The sequence below is a fragment of the Zonotrichia albicollis genome, chromosome 16 (assembly GCF_047830755.1).
Source record: "Zonotrichia albicollis isolate bZonAlb1 chromosome 16, bZonAlb1.hap1, whole genome shotgun sequence".
Classification (NCBI taxonomy): domain Eukaryota; kingdom Metazoa; phylum Chordata; class Aves; order Passeriformes; family Passerellidae; genus Zonotrichia; species Zonotrichia albicollis.
Genome location: NC_133834.1, coordinates 5,233,049 through 5,247,911, shown reverse-complemented (window position 1 = coordinate 5,247,911; position 14,863 = coordinate 5,233,049). Strand labels below are relative to the sequence as shown.

The following is a 14,863-nucleotide window of genomic DNA, read 5'->3' as shown; positions in this document are numbered from 1 at the left end:
GATCAACAAGATTTCTAACCCTTCTGAAAAATTAAAGCTTTTGCCAATTAAGCTGGCAAACGCATGGATGTGAATCTAAAAACCTCTCAAGCTCAAGACCAAGACTGGAGCCTCCTGAGAACAGCCTCTCCTGGCTGCTCCTCGCTCTCCTCCTGCTCACCCCTGTCAGAAATCACCAAGTAACCAAGCTCCAAGCCCTTTTAGCTGACACAGACTTGAAACATAACCAGGCTCCAGGAAGAACTGTGGTGGGGCCACAGCTCTGGACACTTAAAATGGACAATATGGATGTACAGACAACATCTTCTCCTACACCACCTGATTTGACATTACAAAAATATCCTAGTAAAGAATAACTGATTTAATTTTGCAATTAGCCCTGTAATTCGAGTTGCAGCTTTGATGCCACAAGCTTTGGATGATCTGCATGCCTGTGCCTGGGGGATGTTCTGAGGGTTAGGTCACTGCTGGAAGGTTACATCCTCCTGGATGACTCTGAGATTAAAGTACTACATTTTATGCAAATAGAATATAAAGCAATTTTGCACACCCTGTCTGTACATCCATTTTTGGGCAGATTTGCACCTTTGCAGGCAGAGCTGATGAGTAGCAGCACCAAGACAAAGATGTGGGGAAAACCTCAGCTTGCAAAAAGGGAAGGACACTGCCCATCATCACACACACACTTGGAGAGGGACATGCACTTACCTGGAGTCATGCAGCCATAAAAACCCACATAGGACAGTGGCAACACCACAGTGAAGGATGGGGAAGCAAATCACTCAATTACTGAATGTCCCATTCCCTTCCACACTAAATTCTAATATGGCATGTCCCCACCAGCACTGGTTCAGCAAAAAGCAAAGCCCTGAACTTGCTGTAGGTGCCTGGAGTGTCCATGAGGATGGATGGACAGATGGATGGACAGATGGATGGATGGATGGATGGATGGATGGATGGATGGATGGATGGAGCAGGCACATGGGTTGCAATGCTCATTTGCCCAAGCAGGGGCACCTGAACCAAAGCCAAGGGACACTTGGGCAGCAGTTCTTGGTGAAGCCATTTATCCTGTGGGCTCAGACCTCAGTGCCTGCCCAGCACTGTGCTGTGGAAAATGCCTGGCAGAGCCCGGGGAGGGCGGCTCTGTGTCCAAAGGAGCTTGGAGACACCAGTTCAGACTCCTGCTCTCTGACCAACCTGAAATAAATCACTCAGTGTCCCCGTGGGGGTGGGATAACCCTGATATTGCACCCTCAGAGACAGGGCTGAGTGCAGCCTGGGGGTGCCCTGGCCTCCTCACCATGCTAACCCTGGGAAAGCTCTGTCTCACAGAGCCAGGGGCCCCTTCTTCACCCTTCCCCAGTCCCCAGTGGAACAATTTACCTTTCGGAGCAAGTCCAAGATATTAATTAAGATAAATCTACCTCAATTTTGAGATTCTCTTATCATGTAATTTATCAAAATTATGTTAATTATTTCTGTAGGGCAGCAAAATTATTACCTCTTCCGTGTCTGATTTGTATTAATATTCATAATTTAATAATTCAGCATCCAAGCCATCTGGTTTGGGGAGCCATGCTCCTTCCCCTCCCTCTACCAGAGCCAAAAATGTTCCCCCCTCCCCACTCCAGCACCCACCCACCGGCTCCCAGATAAAACTGTGCCTGTTGCCATCGGTGCCGGTGTCCCCCCGGTGCCGCTGAGGATCCGTGGCAGGATCCCGGTCCCCGGGGGAGGAGGAGCAGCCCTTCCCTCCCCTGTGCCAGGCTGAGCCTCTGTCACCGGCACTGCCTCAGCCCGGCAGGTGAGCGCAGCTGAATTGACATTTTCCACACTTTGTGATTTTTACACTGTAATTTGACATAATTAATGCCTACATTACTGCTGATAATTTAGCTAGTTAATTAAACTCGGAGGAGATAATTAAGGAGAGGCTACTGCTTGGACTGCTAATTGTTTTTGTCATTATTTTAGGGGCCCGACAGCTGCCGGCTGAGTCATCCTCCCCATCAGCTGATGGCCACACGTGATGGCGGTGCCGTGGGCACGGGGTGCCCGGTGGAGCCGTGAGGATCCGAGGATGCGAGCCCGACCCTGCGAGCGCTGGCCGGGATCCAGCGGAGCGCGCAGATGGCGAGCGCGCCCCCGCGAACGCGTGGCCCCGGCCGGGGTGAGAGCGCCCGGGATGGGGCTGGGAGAGACGCGGAGAGGTGAAAAGAGGGTTCTGCAGAGGAAGAGTTGAGTGCTGGGCAGGAATCAGCCCCCAGCGTGCCGGACAGGGATGATGCTCGGGGCAGCGCTCCGTGACACGGCTCAGGTGCAAAGGGGATCCCGGCACGGTTTGGGGCTCACGTAGAGGCAGAGATCTGCCCATCCAGCCAGCTGGAGAGGAGGGAGAGACCTGCAATTCCCCGAGCGGCAGTGCCAAGTGCGCGCCCTGGCGCTGGGGAAAGCCCATCTGCCCGCAATGCCCCGAGCAGGAGGGGAGCAGGGCAGGGGAGGGCAGAGGAAGGCAAGGAGAGCAGAGGAGGGTCCCTGTCCCCCTGTGAGTGCCCTTCCCCTTAACCTCACCCCAGCTGCCCTGGGCTGTGCTGCTGCAGCGTGTGCCTTCTCCTTCTCAGGTGCTTTGGCTTCATTTTTAACTGTGACTATAACCAAGCAGGTGGGTGGAAAGCCCAGCTGGTCCCTGAAGGGAAAAGCGTGTCGCTGAGCCAAACCCCCTGCTTCCCGCTGTGTTTCTCATCTCCTGGAGCCTTCTGCCAGCCTTGTTCCACACCACCCACCCTGCACCATTCCCAACCAAAGCTCCAGCTCCCCATAGCACCTGATACGGGCACCAAGTTCAAAATTATTCAGTGCCTGTATCCCTTCCACACCAGGCCACTTGTTCCTCCATATTGCACAGCCACAACCTAAACTGACATGGGAGCAGAGAATCCCTGCTCATCCTGTGACCCTGAGATCTGCACATCCCAGCCATTCCCCCTCCTTCCCTGCAGCCTGGTGGGAGGCAGGCAGCCTGAGGCACAACCATCACCTTGCTCCTGTTCCATGACAGCCAGAGAAGCTTTGTCCAGCCTTGCTGACACACAAAGCCCCCCAGCCTCCCCCTGCCCATTGGGAGCACCAGCCTGTGGCCCCTGATGGCCAGCTTCCCTCCCAGCATGGGCAGCCCTGCCAGGCTGTTTGCTGACGGAGATTTCTTTCCACCCTCTGCCTCCTGGCGAGCTCAGTGCTCTGAGCTGGAGGCCGGTTTGACATCTCAATCCAGAGATTAGGACAGAGACAGGTCACTGCCCAGTTCTGGCGAAAGCCCTTCAAATAATTTGATTAATCATCTTAGCTTCACTCGGTGCAGTTGGCATCCTCCAGAATCAAAGCCTCTCCTGAAATGCTGTGCTGAAAAACCATAAAGCTGCTGTAAAGGTTCAACCAAGCATGGACCAAAGCAGAAGCTGGGACTCCAGAGGCTGTGCACTGGGTTGGTTAAATACTCCCTCTAAATATCTCTGCAGCTAGCAGTCAGAGACATATGAGATGTGTAACAAATTGCACAGGGGCTGCTTTTCCTTCTCTCGCTCTTAGGAGGAGATTTTTGGTTTTTTTCCCCTCCTGCATTTCTATTTATCACAACGCAAAACAGAAACGTGCCAAAAAGGATTTTATATTTTCACTTGGAACAACAGTATTTGGACAGCCCCAAGGATAGCAATTGCAGCAATCATGAAAAAGTAATACTTTGCGCTTCTGTGGTCTCTTTCATCCAAGCATCTCACAGCACTTGGCAAATGTTGGCCGTGATCCCATGGAGGCCCATGCACATGGATCATCCAGCACAGGAATTCATTCCACTGGGTTCAGCAAATCAGGGCTGTGGGGCTCTGTGGGGCTCCTGAGCTGCTCACCTCCACACTCACCGAGTCAGCTGCTCCATCAGCACTCGCACCGCATCCTGAGTTATTTGTTGATATTTAAGTCTGAGCTCCTGGAGTCAGGGGATTGTGTTTCCATTTTGAAAACTCTCTAGTTTGTCATCTTGGTGCAATCCCTGCAACGGGAATCCTAAAATCCCAGAAAGCAAAAGAAAAATAAGACAAACCAAACATACTCCCTTTCCAGCGCGGTGCTTTTTTTTTTGCAGGCTCATCTCTCTTTGCAGTCGTGCTTCAGGATTTTTGTATTTATTTTCACCAGAAGACAGCAATTCCTGCACTCCAGTACTCATAAAAGAATAAACCCAGCTGATCTCAAACTGCTCAGGGAAAACTATGGCAGGGAGAGCGATTTGCCAAAATCTGCAGCAGTGAAAAGAATAAACCTCAGATGTCCTGGTTCCCAGTGCCTACAGACAATCACAGTCCAAACGCTTGAGGGTTTGGTTGGAGTTTCTACTGCCATTGTTTTCTTGCATAGAATCAGAAAAGTTTTCTTTCTTGCCATATCCAATGCCCCACCAGGGATGGGAGGCCACGAGCTCCCACTGACAACATCCCTCCTTCTCCCACTCATGTTCCAGTGCCAAATGGTGACCAATGTTCGAGACAAAGCTCAAGCCACAGCCCTCTTGCAGGGCTCCTGAGGGTCATCCCCCCTCAAATGGAGACCTTGCATGTCACCCCTTAGGCCTTGGGCTGACACCTCCACCATGGACATGCTAATTGTCATTGCTAATGAGCCCATCTGCCAGAGTGAAGCAGTGGGAGATAATCAGCCACTGGAGTGAGAGTGGTTTCCTTTAAGCATGAAGAGGTGGCCCCTTCCTCTCTGCATCCCATATTAGGTCACCAGATTCTCCATAAGTGTCAGGATGTTTTTCAAACATCCCTGGAGAAGCACTGCATCACTGGGGCAGCTCAGCTGAGTGGGAAGCATTGTCCCATGGATGTTCCAGGACATCATCCAGTGCTTCACCGGGCAATTCAAGGTAATTATGGCTACCCTGGAAAGTGTGACCCAGGTGACCAGCTACCAACCAGAGCTGATGGCCCTTCAGGGCTGTTTTCTGCTCCTGGGGGCACTTCCAGCAAACCACCCAGCCTCTCTGTGTCCCAGCTCCTTTCCCTGCAAGGAAGGACACGTTTTCTGCACTCAAAGTGCTATAGCTTGTGGTTCAAACCCAGAGAACTTCAAACCACCCTTCCACCTCTCACCTCTGTGCTATCTCCCAGTGAAATGAATCTCTCCCATCTGCCCAGTCCAGCACCTTCATCCCAGCAGAAGGAACCTCAGCCCTGCCTCCCTGGCCCCCTTTCCCTGTGTGCTGATGCAGACACGTCTGCAGGAAGAGCGCCCGTGGCACCGGAGGGGAGCAGAGGCAAAGGGAGAGCATTAGGTGGAATGAGAGATAGCAAAAGCACAGGCATATCAGACGTCTCCAGGCAAGATAACACGATAAATAATCAATCAATCCCTACAAAATCCTTAAGTGCTTGATGTATCCTCCTGCAAATTGAATCACTTCTTCTACCAGGAAGTTCTCTCTTGTAAATAAATGAGAGCAGAAATGGCCCATATTGAAAAATAATGTTGTTAAAACCACTGATTAAGTTTTACACAAGCATATGAGAGCAAACTAAAAGGTTTTAGCTTTTTAATTTAAGAAATGAGGAATATGATATAATTTCAATTTGTGATGAGATAAGATGTTCTCGATATTGTGGCTTCAATTGGATTATATCCTAATGTACTTTTATAAAGTGTCAGGCTAGCTGCAGATTAAGGTATGTGTGTAATATTCTTTATTAACAATTTAATGGACTTGCTTTCACTCTATCCATCTTAATCAGTGTTTCCAGTCCACCTGGGAGATCTAGTTAGTGCAGAACCTGAAACTCCAACCTGATGAAAGGGGGAACTCAGTGATCTGTCAGTGTCAAAAAACAAGAGGGAAGTACTGATAAAAGACTGCTGAGGATCATCTTTAACCTCCTGTCATCAGCATCACTCCAAAAGCTCTCAACAATCGCTTTTGGAGTCACTCAAAGAGACATATGCCCTTCCTCAGATCTGCATCCTTGCCCTGCCAGAATAATAAAGGGGCTTTTGGCAACAGGCAGAACTTCCCAGATCACAAAACATAGTTGCCTGATCTCGAGGGACTTGCTCCTGTAATCCTGTTTTACAGTCAAATGCCAGTGCAAGAGCAGCCTGGTTGTGTGGACTCTCCAGTGCTCGTCCATAGTCTCTGCTCTGGTACTTAGACACTTCCATCTCATTTCTCTATGAAATTTATTCATGACTAGTTTGTATCTGCATGTTCTGGTATCAACACTGGCCTTTAGCTTAACTAGCTCCTCTCCCTCTCTGTGTTTATCTGCCTGTGAAATCACATCCCTCAGCCTTCCTTTCATTAGGCCAAATAAGCTGTGCTCCTTTAGCCATCTCTCATAAAGGGGCTTCCTGACACCTTCCCCTCTCTGATGACATGGCTCTGCACCTCTTCCAGTTTTCCAGACTGCACAAAATGTGCAGTCCCCAGTGCAAATGCTTCCCCATCCCTTGGAAATACCTCCTCTCCAGACAGCTCCAAGAACCAAGGCGCTACCCCAGCCAGTTCCTGCTCTCCAAGCACCCACCTCTCCCACCCTCAGGCACCCCAGGAGGGTTAAATCCTCCACCCCAACCAGGAGCTTTCACACTGCAGCTGTTGGGTGAGAAATTGCTATTTCACACACACACCAGCCCACCACAGGGTGACCAGGGTGGCTCGTGATGCGCTGCACGAGGTTTCACCGCTGGCTGCTTCCCCACCACTCACACTGCCATGTGCATGCACAAACAGGGGCTCGGTGCACACACAAGTGGGAGCAGCAGTCTTGTAAATAATGGCCAATCAGGGGAGGGGGAAAAAAAAAGTTTATACATCTCATCTCCTTTAATTCCCTTGCAAGGCGATGATTCTGCAAGGGTGGGTCGGTCGTAGCTGCAGGTGCTCCCGGACGGGGGAGGAGCACAAAAATGAAGTTGTTTGCGGCTTTTGATTCCATCCCTGGAATTATTTACAGCTGCAGGCAATATTAAACTATGTAGAGCAAGTGTCCTCATTTACATGCTAATTCATTTATACCCTCTGGATTGATTTCTCCAATTCATTTTCAGCCCACTAACTCTTCTGATATGAATTATATTATCACCTCCAGAACAGCAGCAGGGAAATGTGACGAAGCCACCCCAGCTCTTCTGATCTCTAATTGCCCTCGCTGTTCGGAGCCGGCGTGGCCAGCTGCAGCTTTGCCTCCTGGCTACCAGCACCCAGCTTCCCTCCATCTCCTGGAGACAAACCAGCAGTGTGGCTCTGAGAGGGAATCATCCCACTGCCAACACTTGTCTTATTCTGGGGAAGACCCAAGCAAGAGGAGCTTGGGCTTGCTTTGGAAATCATTCCCTCTCTCTGCCCAGGAGGAGGAACCACCTCATTTCAGAGTCCATCTGTGTTCTGCAGAGGGAAGTCCTGGAGTAGTGAAGAAATTGAATTAATCCTAGATTTCCCAAGGGACTTTGTGAGGCTTCTCAGCTTTTCAGAGCAGCCTCACACTGCACTGGACAGACAGGACATGCTCCCAGTTTTCCCTGCCCTGGAATGAGATACTCACCAGTGGAAAGGACACGGTGCCCAGAGAATGGAGAAGGGCAGGGAAGTCAGTTCACAGGTAGAAGTAGCTGGAAGTAGTAGGGCTTTACTCCCACCTCTGTCACTGACAAGGTTTAGACATCCTTTTCCAGAAAGGCACACTCAAATGTGCAGATATCTCTCTGAAATCCCTAGCTGAGGCCTGCCAAGGTAACAGCAGAGAAAAGACCCATATTCTGCACATCTTCTTGGATTTTTTGCTTTGGTTTTGTTTGGGGTTTTTTGTTTGTTTGTTCCGGTTTTTGTTTCCTGGATGGCAGGGAAAGGGCAGCTCTTTGCTCCTGACTTACATCATCTGAAACAATTAATTTGTGAAATCCACAGTACCATTCCCCTTGATATGCAGTGTTTATTATGCTTCAAACCATTTCAAATGAGCACAAGAAAATGAGAGAGAGCCCCTCTGCCTTCTGATCACTGGAGGGAAGGAGAACATTGTCCTAAACAGAACAACAGACTGTCCCTTCTTAATGGCACTTCAAAGCTTCTCGGACAGGAAAATTGATAATTGTGTCAAGTACAGTTTTTCTAAACTTCATCATTTAGCACTGAAAACTGGGCTATTGAATTCATACAGTTCTTTGATCAAGACCAGTTAATTAAGTTATTCCCTTGATATGACTCTTATCACTTTAGTGCCAGACCTACATCACACTTGTGCAATTTACATCCTGGCTTTGATATGCATCATTTAAGCTTCCCAGACCAAAATCACTGGGTTTCTGTAGATTCCCTGCTACCTGGCCAGCTTCACCATTAGGATGGGCTACAGGTCAGTTATTGACAGAGAGACCGTGCTCACCAGAAGGTTCCTGGGTTTCTCCACTTTTGGTGACTCCTGTTTCCTTCCCACTGGATACTTCCTGACCCTTCATCTTCACAGCCATCCTCCATTCACCCTCTGTTTCTGACCAACCACCCAGGGCCTCTTTCTGCAAATCCTCCTCCTCCTCCTCCACACTTCTGCTTTCCACAGGAGAGTGACAAGCTCCAATTTAGGTCTCCACAGTTTTTCTTGGGCTTATCCCCTTAAACCGGATTAGCTAACATCTTAATGCCAGTGACACCAGTCACAGCTCACCATCTGATCCTGCCTTTCAGGATTTGCTGCATCTATGCACTTTCCATTGCTAAACCAGATCCTCTGATCTTTCCTTCCAAGCCCCCAACTCCCCATCACCCATCACCCTGCCACCATGACCTGCTTGTTTTGCTCCTCATATCTAAGAGATGCCCAGATCTCCTCCTTTCTCCACCCACCACCTCCAGGGTCAGAACTCTTCCAACTCACTGACAGCCTGTGCTCTTACCCTATTTTCACAGCTAGGACTATCTCTTCCAGACTGTTTGGTTCACTTTGAGACACTGCAAAACTCACAGCACCCTTTCCTTGGGCCTCCCTTTTCTTCTGTATCAGACAGAAAATCTTGAGGCTTTCTTCCCCATCACCATCTACACACAAACCAGCCCACATGGTGATTCCTCTTGTGCCTTCTAAACCTCCTTTACAGGCCCACATCCTTTCCAAGCATTCCTTCATTCTCCACCCATCTTCAGTGCAAGGTGGAGATGCTGCTGCTGTCGCTCTCTCCATGCAGCTGTGCTGAACATCAGAAGTTCTTTTCCTCCCACCTCCACCCCTTTGCCTTAGACCAGCTCATAAACACCTTACGGTCAAACCAAGTTGTCTGTCCTGACCATCTCTGTGTTCCTGAATTTTAGCTAGTCCCCTGATCTCTGGGTGGAAATAAGAGACTCTTTATGGCTCAGTAAAAGAATTATTAGAGGGCAAGGACCAGCCTGTATCTCCTAAAGAGGTCCTGCAGCTGGCACCCACTTGTGACCAAGAGAGGAGATGGTGAGATCTGCAGCTTTCCATCATGGTTCTTCCTTTCTGGGACATGATGGAGGAGCCACTGAGAGAAGTGTGAAGGAAACACAGGCAATGGTGAGCCCAGGGCTTGGCCTGCTCAGTCCTGCCATACCCCTGGTGCTCCCCAGCATCCCCACCAGGCTCATTCTGGTTCCCAGCTCACGTTATGATGTAAAGAGCAGTCACCCTCTCTGTATTGATCAGGCTGTCCCTCCACACACATGTTCCCTTTGTCTCCCCTAAAATAAAACCCCAACTGAGAGGAGTCACCAGCTGGAGTTTAATTTCAGACTCCAAGGCATATCTGGAGCCAATTTGCAATGCGCTTACTCCGAAAATCGCCCTCCCCTGTGACGCTTGACAGCTCCAGACCACAGTCCTGCTCTCAGCTCCCAAGGAAAAATGTTTTAATTTGTCACAAACCAATTATAGCGTCTCATCTATCCCTGAATTACTCATCTTGGCTACAGTCTAGGACAAAGGGCCCCTCTGAGAGGAGATTAGACATGGATATTAACAAGAGAAAAAGTGTCCACTGTCTCACCTTGCTGGGGACGCGGCTTCCAACGAGACAGGAAAAGGAAACCCCTCCTGACTGACAGCCAGAGGGAGGGCTCCCATCCCACTGCAAATCCCTCGTTTCACATGGAAGAATAGTCAGGACAAACTCCGTATTCAAATAATATTCATGCATGGCAGATAACAGAGGCACGGCTGGCAGGGCTGCAGCATGAATATAAATAATCTCCGCTCCCTCGGCTGCTGCTGCAGCTGCTTTGCCACCGTGCTGGAGCGTGGCTGGAGGAAGGGGCTGGCAGAGCAGGGCAGGGGTAGGGATGCTCCAGCAGGCACAGCCAGCTCTGAGCTCCACGTGACACCCCTCTAGTGAGGCCCCTTTCCCCTGAGCCCTGCACTAGGCTGGAATGCTCTCCCATTCAGCTAAGCAGCCCTCGGCAGCCACCTCCTCCCGCTGCCAGGTGTGTTTGTGGCTCTCACAGGGCACACCAGCATCCCTGTGAGCTCTTGCTTTAGTTCTTTATTTTTTTCAGAATTAGTTTCCTGGGCTCCAAGTTCTTCTGTTTCAATGCTCCTTCCTTCCCTCCCCAACCCTGCACTCTGTATCAGTGCTCCTTCTTTCCCTCATTAAATCCACTCTGTTCTCAGGTGCTACCCTTCAACCCACCAGCCACAACCAGGGTTTTACCTTCCAAGCTGAGACACAGCCTTGGATGCTTTTGCACTGTCCCATCTCCTGAGCAGCTCATGTTCCGATTCATCCAGCTGGAAACAAGAGGTGAACCCTCAAAGGCAGCACCTAAAGCTGTCATGGAAAGAAGCACTTTGCATGGTGACGAGTCCCAGCCACTTTGCTCAGCAGAGGGGACAAAAAGCTGTGGGCAGAACTGGCCCCAGTCAGCTGGAAAAGCTGGATGTGTTGCTGCTCTGTCTCAAAGAGACTCAAAGCATCAGAGGGCAGCCACAACATCCCCATGCTCACTGCAGATCAGCTTCTTACTCGGATGGAGAGGGAGACGATGAAAGTCGATTTCCCTTTGTGCTCATGGCAAATAATTTGGAGAATTCCCCTTGTTTACTCAGAACTGTTAATGATGCGTCAGAAATTACCTCGGAGATTGTAATTAAGGAAAACAGCAGAAGAGACACACACACACACACACACACAGAGCCCAAGCACAGCTTCATCTGCAAGCCTGGAAGAGACAGAGCCCACAGCACCCCAAACGTGCAGAAGGATCCCCAAGAACCTCCGAAATGGCAGAGGCTCAGGGTGCAGCCCCTGTGCAGCCCCCACACTCCTCTTCAGCTGCAAAGGAAGCAGCAGCAGCACTCCAGGTATCCAGGAGTTGGTGAGGCCACGAACCCCACTGGAGGCCATCAGGAAATGAGCAGGAAGCTCAGCCCCCTGAAAACCATTTTGGAAGTAGAGCAGCTGAGCTAGAAGAGTAATTAAGGCCTCAGTCATCACCAAAATGCAGACACCAACACACACACAGCAATGGATCTGTCAGCCCCCTGCCAGCCTGACCTCTGGTGGGGCTGGAGCAGAGCACAAACAGCCCTTTCTCATGGAGAAGGGAGAGGAATTTGATTCCCACTCGGTTATGGGAGGGTGCCTGGATTGCCTAATTACTCAGCAGTGACCACTGTGGAGAGGCAGTCGAGAGCTGGTTCCCAACACCTCCCTGGCTGCTCAGTCCCAAGGCCAAATCCTCTTGCTTTGCCTCCTGGAGCTCCTCCAAGGGGTGAGCAAAGCTGCTGGTGCCAGGAGAGCAAACAGGGGTCAGGCAGGGGAATCAGCTCAGCTGAAAGCAGCCAGCTGGAGGAAAGCCATTCCTTTTCTCCACCTTAGCCAACAGCTTAGTTCTTCTAGGGCTCGATTCAAGCACTGGATTAGGAGAATGGTGGAATTGCAAATCCTGTGAGTCCCAAGTCCAAGGCAGAGGAAGGAGGAACAAGCTGGGTTGTTCTCATGGTCACCACCAGCATTTGTCAGGGTGTGCAGGAGCTGTGGGACAGGCTGTACAGAGCTTGGTTTTGGTACACTCTGGTCACAGCCAGACAGCATTCCATCCATACAGAAAAGTTTGGGACTCTGAGCAGGATGTGCTGGATCACTACTCCACTACTTACCCTCTAATCTTTGGTGTAGAAATAACTGAGGTCAGTCTTGCAGTCAGCCTCACAGCAGCAGCATGGTGAGCCAGGCTGGGTTCTGTCTCCCCTCTCTCTCAGTATTTTTCTACCTAGAAACTCAAACCTAAACCCACACAGCATTTCCAGGTGAACCTCACATCCCTTAGACCATGGCTACCATCTCACACAGACTCCAGATGGGAGAAGGAACAGTTTTCCCTTCAAAACCTGTTCTTGGAGTAGGTGTAGCCCTGCCTGCATTCTGGCAGCAGCCTGGCCCTCTCACAAAAGCCAACCCTACAGCAGGTCCAGCCATTGCCATCACAGGGCCATGGGGGTGCTGTTAAAGCACTTTGTTATCACATTCCTGCAGAGGTCCAGTTCCTGCCTGTTTCCAAGGTGGGTGAAGGCTGGAGAGGGAAGGATTGGATGAGTTTGGATGGTGCTGCCACCATCCTCCAAATCCATGCAGACTAAACTTTTTGAGGCTGGAGAATCAGAGCCTGAAAAGATGAAAGCCCAGCAATATTGACAGCCTGGGATAGCTCATCAGGAAAGGTATTTCTGTCCTTCAGCAGAGATGCTTTCAGCTCCCCTCCTCTCAGCTGGCAGCCCACAAAGACAGGTTTAGTTCTGGGGATTTGCTGCCACTGCCCAGGTCTGGAAGAGCAGCCCTCCTCCCTCCCCTCATGTTTGCACACCAGGGAAGAAAGAGACAAGCAGGCCAGGATGGCAATGTACAGCATGCCAGCCCCTGTGGTCAGCATGTCCCCACAGCCCAGTTTGTCCTCCCCTCTGGGTGAGCACAGGGGGTAGAGAGGTGGCAGAGCCTCCATCAGCCTTTCACTGGTGACACCACAGATGTGCCACCATGTCACCATTGCCATGGCCCAGTTGTGGCAGAACCAGCTCTGCCTCTTCCTCTCCCCCATCTGCTGGCCAGGCTGGGACCCCACAGACTTTGGGATGTGTGTGATGCTAAAGCAGCAAGGGGAGAATTGCATTTACCTGAGAGCAGGAGTGAGTTTGACACCTAAACAAAGTCGGTGAAAAACCCCTTGGTGTCACTGCTCCCTCGGGATGTGCAGCTGCCCTGCCCTGATCCTCTCTAATATCATCCTAATCATTAAGAAGCTATGAACCAGCATTAGCCCTTTTACGCTAAAGAAAGAGGACTTCCCCCCCCTCCTTAATGAGCAATCCCTGCAAGGATTACCCCATCACAGGCACACCAGCTCCAGAGAGGGACAATCAGTGCTCCCAGGACAGCCATACCCACAGTATTCCCCAATCACACTGGGATGCTGAGATTTGCTCCAGTAATTCTTTATTGGGTGAAAGCATCTGCAGGCTCGGGGTGTCCCAGCACTCGCACACACACGGTCCCCACAGGGAGCCCCTCGGGCGCTGGGGCCACCCCAGCACATCCTTGCCCGGAGAGTCCCACTGCCACCTCGTGGGAAAGGGATGCATCACCTCTGCTCCGCAAACCTCCGGCCAAACCCCCGCTCCTGCTGGGCTACAGCGCCTGTAGGATCCCCCAGGAGCTGCCGTGCAGGGAGGAGGTCGCACAGACCAGAAGCAACATGAATGAATCTGATCTTTCCATGGCTGTCTCCATCCCTGCTCCCCAGGCTGATGGGAACAGAGGGTGCACCCAGGGCAGGGTGCATTAAGGGAAGAGTGGAAAGGCTCCCTGCAACAGCCCAGAACCTGCTCCTGCACTCTGCTCTCACCAAGGTTACCCACAACACCCCTTGAGGGCACTGGATGTCCAGGGATGGAGCTCAGGAACTGAAATATTGGTCCCAAGCAGAAGAATCAGGGGTGAGACAAATCCATGTATTCCCTTGTGCTCCCAAGTTAGCACCTGGTTAATAAAATAATGGTTCTGTTCATTTTCATCAGGATAGGCCACAGACAATGAAAACACTGCTCCACTGAGCAGTCAGAGAAATAAGGAGGCTACAAATCTCCCCCACAGAGGGAATGAAGCAGTGAGCAGCCTCTCATGGCTTTGAGAAATCAGCCTACAGCAACTTCCAAAAGAGGTCTGGAAACAAATCACTATTGCTGAAACTGCTGTGGGTGGAGAACATCCCACACCACACAGAGAGGTTCTGCTCTCTGCTCCCCCTGCCATGGAGCCTCCAGTTTGCACTGGTGTGATGAGAGGGGAACCATCAACCCCTCTGGCCCTGCAGCATCTCCCTCCCTGCATCTCTGACCTGCCCAAAGAGCCACAGCACAAGCAGAGAGGAGGAAGGGAGGGACAATGGCCCTTCCACAGCCCTGGAGCAGCCCTGGGACAGGCATGGGACACTGTGGGGTGCCATACAGGCCCATGCTCCTGCTTTCAGGACTGTTCTGACCCAGGCACTGGGTGGCAAGCCTGAGCTCTGCCCTCCTGAGCTACCAGCAAGGCTGAACCAGCTCTGACCCAGAGAAGGAAAACAGTATTAAAAGTCCACGTGGTATCCCCGGGCCCCACACCAGGGCCAGGGGGGATTCACACTGTCCTTTGGCCAGCAAACCTGCAGTCTCCATGCCAGGGAGCACAGGAGCCTCTCACAGCCCAGGAGCTCCAGGAAAGCAGCACTCAGGAAGCACCACACCTTTGACAGGCCCTTTGGGGCCTCTTACAGTCCTGCACAGCTCCAAGAACACAGCACTGAGGAAGGACCACACCTCTGATGGGTCTC

The 14,863-nt window shown here is 51.1% G+C and overlaps 1 long non-coding RNA gene across 3 annotated transcripts in view; it reads right to left on the bottom strand.

Annotated features, from left to right (window-relative positions):
- Positions 1–2,117, bottom strand: part of LOC106629404 (uncharacterized) — a 71,583-nt gene extending 69,466 nt beyond the window's left edge. The window contains exon 1 of one of the 3 annotated variants that reach the window (XR_012582862.1): positions 1,646–2,117. This is a non-coding gene — a long non-coding RNA (uncharacterized LOC106629404). Of the gene's footprint in view, positions 1–1,641 lie in introns of all 3 variants that reach the window. The other 2 variants (XR_012582865.1, XR_012582864.1) reach the window with 2 other exon arrangements.
- Between the last annotated feature and the right edge of the window lie 12,746 nt (positions 2,118–14,863).